Source organism: Peromyscus maniculatus, chromosome 18 (assembly GCF_049852395.1).
Source record: "Peromyscus maniculatus bairdii isolate BWxNUB_F1_BW_parent chromosome 18, HU_Pman_BW_mat_3.1, whole genome shotgun sequence".
Taxonomy (NCBI): Eukaryota; Metazoa; Chordata; class Mammalia; order Rodentia; family Cricetidae; genus Peromyscus; species Peromyscus maniculatus.
Window position 1 is genome coordinate 2,835,293 of NC_134869.1, and position 8,237 is coordinate 2,843,529.

Here is an 8,237-nt window from a genome sequence, read left to right on the forward strand (position 1 = left end):
ATGTCAGGGCTCTCAGGCTGTCAGACTCCACTCCCCCAGGTCTGTAGGTCTCTCAGCAGGTTGGTTCCTAGCCATTGCCTGCAGTCTCGACGTGACACCTATTATGCTCTTCCTCAGGATCTGGGTGAGGGCCTAAGACTGGCTCCAGTCTTTAAATGACTCCCTAGCTGGCTCTAGGGTGTAGGTAGGGTACACCACTGTCTTGGAAGCACCTTAGATGGCTGATGCACACCTGGGCATTTCCTGGGCATCCCCAGGCCCGCATCCACAGCCTCATAAAGTCAGCATTGCTTATTTTGAACCTGAGCGCAGGCATGGGTGGACACTGTAAGCATTGGCTCCCACTCGCCGTGGGCAGCAAGCTGAGAAGCAGGACAGGAATCATGGGATGAGGTTGGACCCGGTTTCTGCTCTCTCATGTCTTCCTCCTCTGCCGTCAGGCCTCTACTACCTGCTTCAGGGCCTGAAGAAGCAGGCAAGTGTCGGACTCACAGAATAGAGGGAGCCTGGATACTGATGCACATGTGCTTTATACCTGCTTTTCTAGCTGGCCGGCCATCTATTCATTCATTGAACATTTACGGGGCCCACAGTCAGACATTTTGCTAAACTTTAGTGAAGTGAAGACCTGGGATATGATCGCGATCCTGGTTCTTACAGCCCAGTTGAGACAGTCCCATAACCTGGTGTCATGAGGAACTGTAGGCGTTACACCTAGAAATAAGGGTGGTGGCAGAGGTGTAGTGACTGGTTCTGCTGGGATTGTACCAGAGGTGGTTAGAAGAGGTCTACAGAGGCCAGTGAGAGGAGAGGTGGGCATGGAAATGTCAGGTTGTGTCATTGAATAAGAATAGCTGTGGGGTGCTGAAGATGTGTGTAGATGTAACCAACCGTCTTATTAAATAAGAAACACAGAAACAATGTAAAAGAGAAAGCCGAGAGGTCAGAGCTCAGAGCTAAAATCTCACCCTTCCTCCTGCTGTCCCAGCTTCGCGAAAAGAGACCTACTTCCTGTCGGTTCGTATTTTTAAAGTATGTTGTTCTGCCTTCTCATTGGTTGTAAACCCAAACACATGACTGCCTCGTCACTGTCTGAATGTACAGCCCCCTAGGTCTTAAAGGCATATGTCTCCAATGCTGGCTGTATCCCTGAACACACAGAGATCTTATGGGATTAAAGGCGTGTGCCGCCACCGCCACACTCTTGCTATGGCTCTAATAGCTCTGACCCTGAACACACAGATATCTATGGGATTAAAGGCGTGTGCCACCACCGCCACACTCTTGCTATGGCTCTAATAGCTCTGACCCCCAGACAACTTTATTTATTAACATACAATCAAATTAATATTTCAATACAAATCAAAATAATATTTCAATACAATTAGATTACCACCACATTTCCCCTTTTCTATTTTAATAAAAAGAAAAAAAGCAAAAGGTTATGACTAACAAAAGAAAAACTATATACAAAAGTACAATAACTATATACAATATATACAAGTAATAAATACCTAAACAGGTATTTGACGAATCAGAGAAAATAATTCCATTATCTATCCTATTTTGATAATTCCAAGATGTATCTAATGTACTTTCTATCCTAATTAATTTTCAACTATAACTAACTAATCTTCAACCATAACTAACTAATCTTCAACTCCCTCAGAGACCCAAGAAGGGAATAATATTAGCTAACAAAAATAAAAACAGGAAGTGCATGCAAGCAACTTCCAAAAAAATTTTGTGAGTTGACAGAAACAGCCAGCTGCCTGGGCAGTCACCTGAGGTTTCTCCGCAGTGTTGGGGCATCATCTTCAGCCTATAGGCTTAGTGTATCTGACAGACTCATTTGTGAAGTAGGATGTACACAAGGTCAACAGTTCAACCTCACATTGGGTGAGAGCAGTCCACGTACCAGAAACACCTGAATTCCACTAGTGTCCTGTCATGATTCAGGATTTTAAATTCTGGAAATTGTTGACAGTTTTTTAATTCAGCTGTCCATTCTTCTTGGCTGTGTATATATGGCTTCATCTCAGCATCCCCTTCTTCTCCACATCCCTCTATTAAATGCCAGTCTACTTTTGAGAGGCATGAGCTTTCAGCTGCTGTTCCATTGTACAACAGAATCCATCGGCCCTCTGCCTGTTAAGCTGCCTTCGAAGAAAAGGGCACCGTACCTTTTCCGGATGCGAAGGCCACTTCAGGGATGGGACCATATTGTCCTGGCCTCAGAAGATGCCTTTTGATAAAGCCATAATCACACTTGTTTTGGCAAGAATCAGTAGTCCCTTGTTTCGTGATCTGTCTGTCCATTTTGTCCTGTTGATTCGAGGATACTTTGTTGTCCAGTGGCTAACTTTTGCCAGAATGAAAGTTGACTCCATATGCAGTTTCTTCAATGCCCATATTTTCTCTAAAGTAGATTGGTACTGCCAGGAGCCGACATGTCTCAAAAAAGAAAAATTTTCTAAGTTATTAAAACATTTTAAATGCCATATTCTGTAGATCTCTGAAGGGTTTGAAGATGACCTGTCTAAAACATCTCTGCTCAATTTTTAAAACATATCTAATATGACTACAAGTTCTATGATAATGTCTAACTACTAGCTTTCATTTCTTTATATCCTAATAGTTGATAATAATAACATTCAAGGATCAGAAATTTGCATTACATTGTTAAATGGATGGAATAAATACAATTAGAAATATACATATAGCATTTTCTAACAATATCAGTTTCAAATTTGTGTACAATATAAAACAATTCAATCCAATGTAAAGTATTTAAAACTAGTAATTGTCTTTTTCTTTTCTTTCTTTCTCTTTTTTTTTTTTTAAACAAGAACTTTAAATCTAATCTCCTTTGCTTAGCCTCTTTCCTAACCCTTGACAATAACTTGTAACCAACCCCCCTAAATACTGAAAATTATCCCAGACCCAAAACCCATTAAAAAGACCAAAAACCCACCCGCCCCACACCACCTCTTTGGGAATGTGGGCGTCGTATTCTTAAAATTGCTTCCTGCTGGGTATGGGCGAAGTTTTCTTTATCCTGAAAGAAAAATTTTAGGTTAATTGTCAAATTCTAAGAGAGGTAACTATATCCTTCATTATCCAGTCTGTGTATAATGCCAAAGTTCAGGGTTTATCTCAAGTCCTTATTCAAGTAGTCTTTGAGACTGGATCATCTCAGCTAGTCATCTCAAAATTGCTCTGAGCACCTTGTAGTTCAAAGCTGATCTGTGGATGATGTTTGTCAGCTTAATGATATTATTATTGTCCACGTGGAATTGTTGTTGTTGTGGGGCCCCATCTTCTTTCTGGAGACTTCAGTTGATGTTAGGCCAGGCCGTGATTTCCTGCAGAAAACTGATAAGAGACTCGAACACAAAAACATATATATGCAGCTAGCCTTTTTTCTAGAATTAGTTAGTACTCTATGTGACCATTCATATCTTAACAAAGTTTAAAATGTATATATATATATTAATCTTGTAAATTTTGATATAAAATTTATACTTTGAGAACAGTTTAAAGAATCAGAATAGAATCAAAGAGTTGAGATTAGTAATAGAATAGTCCCTTAATTAATTTTGCTTTTGTCCTGTACCATAGCAGAAATGGCTCTTATTCTGGCATGATACAGGGAGTTTGCATTTTCCTTTTAACAACATGCTTGATTTTAAAGAAGGAGAGAGCCATTCTCCAACTCCAAAGTCAGCTTTAAATTTTAATTGAACTGGGACTGTTAGAAGACCAATAGTGTTAAATCTTTAGAGAAAAGCAGAAACAAACATTTAGGAAGACATAAAATTTTTTTAGATAATATATACCCATACACCGTTTCACTCTGTTTCTTGGGATAGATGATTTGTCCCTTTTCTTCAGTTGTCTCATTTGTCCAGTGTTCTTCAGATTCCTTAACCTTCATTCTCCTAAAAGACAAAAACAAAAACCTTTCCCCAAGACTAATTTTGGGGATGTTTCCTTTTGACAAGTTATTATCTGATTAAATGAAAAGGCATGTATTATTGATACAAGTTAGTTTAAATTGGATGTTCATGCTGGTTGATGAACTATCACCTCCTCTAATTAAGAGGTCTCTCTTGTTCAAATCGAACCTTTATCAATTTTGATGGTACCCACAGCTTATCTTCTCCTGTAGAAACAAAAGCAAAACCACGTCCCCAATGTAATACATACCCTGGTTTCCATTCTGAGGTCAGCACATCCTTAAAGTATATAGGCTGATTTAATTCTGTAGTTTTTTCTATTATCCAATGTCTCTCTGCAGCTGTTGTTCCTTTCTCATTGGCATTCAGAAAATTCAAAGTTAGAAGAGCATTATGCAGTCTATTTCTGGGGGTTTTTGTTACCCATTTCTGTTTATTTAGCATATCCTTTAGAGTTCTGTTTGATCTTTCTATAACTGCTTGACCTGTAGGATTATGTGGTATGCCTGTAATATGCTTTATATTGTAATAAGCAAAAAACTGTTTCATTTTAACAGAGACATATGATGGAGCATTGTCAGTTTTGATTTGTGCAGGTATACCCATGATGGCCATAACTTCTAGCAAATGAGTGATTACAGAATCAGCTTTTTCAGAACTCAAAGCAGTTGCCCATTGAAATCCTGAATAAGTATCGATAGTGTGGTGTACATATTTCAATTTTCCAAATTCTGCAAAGTGAAACACGTCCATCTGCCAGATTTCATTTCTCTGAGTACCCTTTGGGTTACATCCTGCTGGTAATGGCGTCTGATTGTAGAAGGAACAAGTAGGACATTTCTTTATTATTTCTTTGGCTTGTTGCCAGGTTATGGAAAAATCCTTTTTTAAACCTTTACTATTAACGTGATGTTTTTTATGAAATTCTGAGGCCTCCAGCACATTTCCTATCAATAATTTATCAATCTCTTCATTGCCTTGTGCGAGAGGGCCTGGCAGACCAGTATGGGATCGAATGTGAGTTATATATAAAGGATGATTCCTTTTCCTGATTGTATCTTGTAATTGAATAAATAGTGAAGTTAATTCTGAAGCATCAGGGATAAATTCTGCAGTCTCAATATGTAACACCACTCTTTCAGCATACTGAGAGTCAGTTACTATGTTGAGAGGTTCTGAAAAATCCATTAATACCAACAGAATAGCATACAATTCTGATTTTTGCACTGAATTATACGGACTTTGAACCACTTTACTTAAATTTTCTGATTTGTAACCTGCCTTTCCTTCTTTGTTGGCATCTGTATAAAATGTACGAACTCCAGATATGGGTTTTTGCCGTACAATTCGAGGCAAGATCCATTCAGCTCTCTTTATAAGATCAATTCTATTGCTTTTGGGATATTTGCTGTTAATTTCTCCCAAAAAATTACTGCAAGCTCTTTGCCAAGGTTCACTTTCTGTCCATAATTTTTCAATGTCCTCCTTAGTTAATGGTACGACAATTTCTGCTGGGTCTATGCCTGCTAATTGACGAAGTCTCAATTTTCCTTTGTAAATCAAGTCAGAGATTTTTTCCACATAAGTTTTTAATTTTTTATTTGGTTTATTTGGTAAAAATATCCATTCCAATATAATATCTTCCCTCTGCATTAATATTCCAGTAGGAGAACGCCTAGAAGGTAAGATAACCAAAATGCAATCCAGCTTTGGATCAATACGATTCACGTGTCCTTCATGCACTTTCTTTTCTACCAAGGCTAATTCTTTCTCAGCTTCAGGTGATAATTCTCTTGGACTATTTAAGTCCTTGTCACCTTCTAAGGTTGCTATTTCCAATGTGGCCTTGAACTCACAGAGATCCAGAGGGATTTCTATCTCTGGAATGCCAGGATTAAAGGCGTGTGCTATCACTGACTAACTAGTGGCTTGTCTGTTCTCTGACCCCAGGTAAGTTTATTTATTAACATACAATCAAATTAATATTTCAATACAAATCAAAATAATATTTCAATACAATTAGATTACCACCACAGATGTGGACTAAACTGCAGATCCCTCAGCAGTAAGAGGCTGCGGTGAACTGCAGCATGTCAGCGTGTGCGGAGGCTGTCCACCTGCAGATGGGGAGGGAGAAGCCGAGCGTGGAAGGGATCTCTCCCATGGCAGTTGTGAGGGGTGAGTGAGGCGATGCGCCGACAGGGTCAGCTTAGAACGGCATCTGGCGCCTAGAACTCCAGAGTCCACACACGTGCAACCAAACCAGAACCAACAAGACTTCAGTAAGCCGGGCATAGTGGCACACAACCGTAAACCCCAACATTTTGGAGACTGAGAGGAGGTCATCCTTCCTGAGCCTGTCTGGCTACAGAGTGAGACCCTGGAGGTGAGGGTTGGGAAAGTAATCTTTAAACACTTGTAGGTCTTAAAATGCATGTGTGCATGTGTGTAATTTAAACAGACGACTGTGTAAAGAGGTCCTTATATCTGACAGGTGTGCGGAGCTACAAGTCAGCAGGCAGAGACCCTGGGTTTGGAGTGGCCAGGAGACTGGAGAAGTTGAGAGCAGTTCTCGGGGCAAGGAAAGAGGGAGCCATGCTGGGCAGGGCTCAGGGCCACCTACTCTTGTCCTGCCTTTCTCCTAGCCTGCCAGTAGGGGGCACAGTGGAGTGGGGCTGAGGCTGGAGGATTCAGTCTGGAATCCTAGTCTCCAACTATGGGAAACCAACAAAGGACTTTAGGCAGGGTGGCGGCATTACCACTGTGAATTTTGAGCCACACCCGCCCTCCTTGCAGGATTGGAGGAGAGCAAGGTGAGAGCGGGAAGACACCCGAGAGCTGGTGATCGCTTGGTCTCCCGAAGGTTCAGACAAGGGTCCGGAGGAAAGCTGCTGCAGAGGTCCCAGGGCCAAGTCACAGACGGGCCTAAAGCGTGGGCGGGGGCGGGGGCGAGGAGGGGCGGGCGCGAGGAGGGGCGGGACTCTAAGATAATGGCCATCCTTGACAACTGGAGAGGATATAAGGGGCAGCTGGCATTTGTGTGGCAGATATCGGGGCCTCCGAGTCTGGAGCTCAGTCAAGAGAGAATGTTCTTCTGTTTTCTGAGTGACTCATTCTGAAGATTCTGAAGGAAATGTGAAGGGAAAGAGCACACAAGAGGGTGATCAGAGACTGGAGAAGAAAGGTACCGGGGCGATGCTCATGCTAAGGAAACCTGGAAAAACCAGCTAGGGCTCACACGCGGTGCGGTCTCAGTCATCAGACATCTTTCAGGGAACAATTTGTATTAAATTTTCCCTCATTAAATTGCTAATTTGATCTATTTCCTGACTGGGCTGTAACTCACATAGGAGTTCTGCAATGGTAAAGCCCCTGGGGACACAGACAATGTACTGTCTCTGGTGACTTCCCGTGAGGTCTACACCGCTCTGGAGTGGCCGCCTAGGAGACTGATGTCTGGGGGAGCTTTGCAGACTTCTCCATGGTGCACTTCTTCCTAAAACATCACCTGCTGTGAACACACCAGCCCCAGGGGTGCCTCAGTTGGCCCCAGCCGCCTGGAATCTTCTTCAGATGTCTGGATCTTGTCCTGCTGCTACCCACAGTGTGACAGTGGTGCCAGGCAAGTCCCATCTTTTATTTTTCTGGGTCCCATTTTCCTCGTCAGCATAAGATAATACAGTCCAGACCACTGGCTCTCACATGCTAAGACCAATCAGCGAATCAGGAGACCATGTTAACACACAGACTGCACAGCTGAGAGGCGGTTCAGTCGGTCAGCTGCTTACCGCCCATGAATGAGGACCTGGACCCCCAGCACCCACGTAAAAAAGCTGGGCATAGGGAAAACCCCAGGAATCCACAAGGATGACCCCCGCTAAGACTCCTCGCAACAGTGGAGAGGGTGTCTGAACTGGCCTTTTGTAATCAGATTGATGACTACCCTAATTGTCATCATAGAGCCTTTATCCAGTACTAATGGAAGCAGATGCAGAGATCCGCAGCCAAGCACTGGGCCAAGCTTGGGAGTCCTAAAGAAAGGAAGGGATTGTACGAGCCAGGCAGGTCAAGGTCATGACAGGAGCCCATGGACTCTGGACCTACAGCTGTGGCCTTGAATCTCTGTGACCACAGAGATTCGCCTGACTCTGCCTTCTGAGTGATGGGTTTAAAGGCATGTGCCACCACCGCCTGGCTTTATATTTTTTATTTTATGTGTATGAATGTTTTGCCTGCATGCATTTATGTACATCACATGAGTGCCCGGTGCCGATGGAA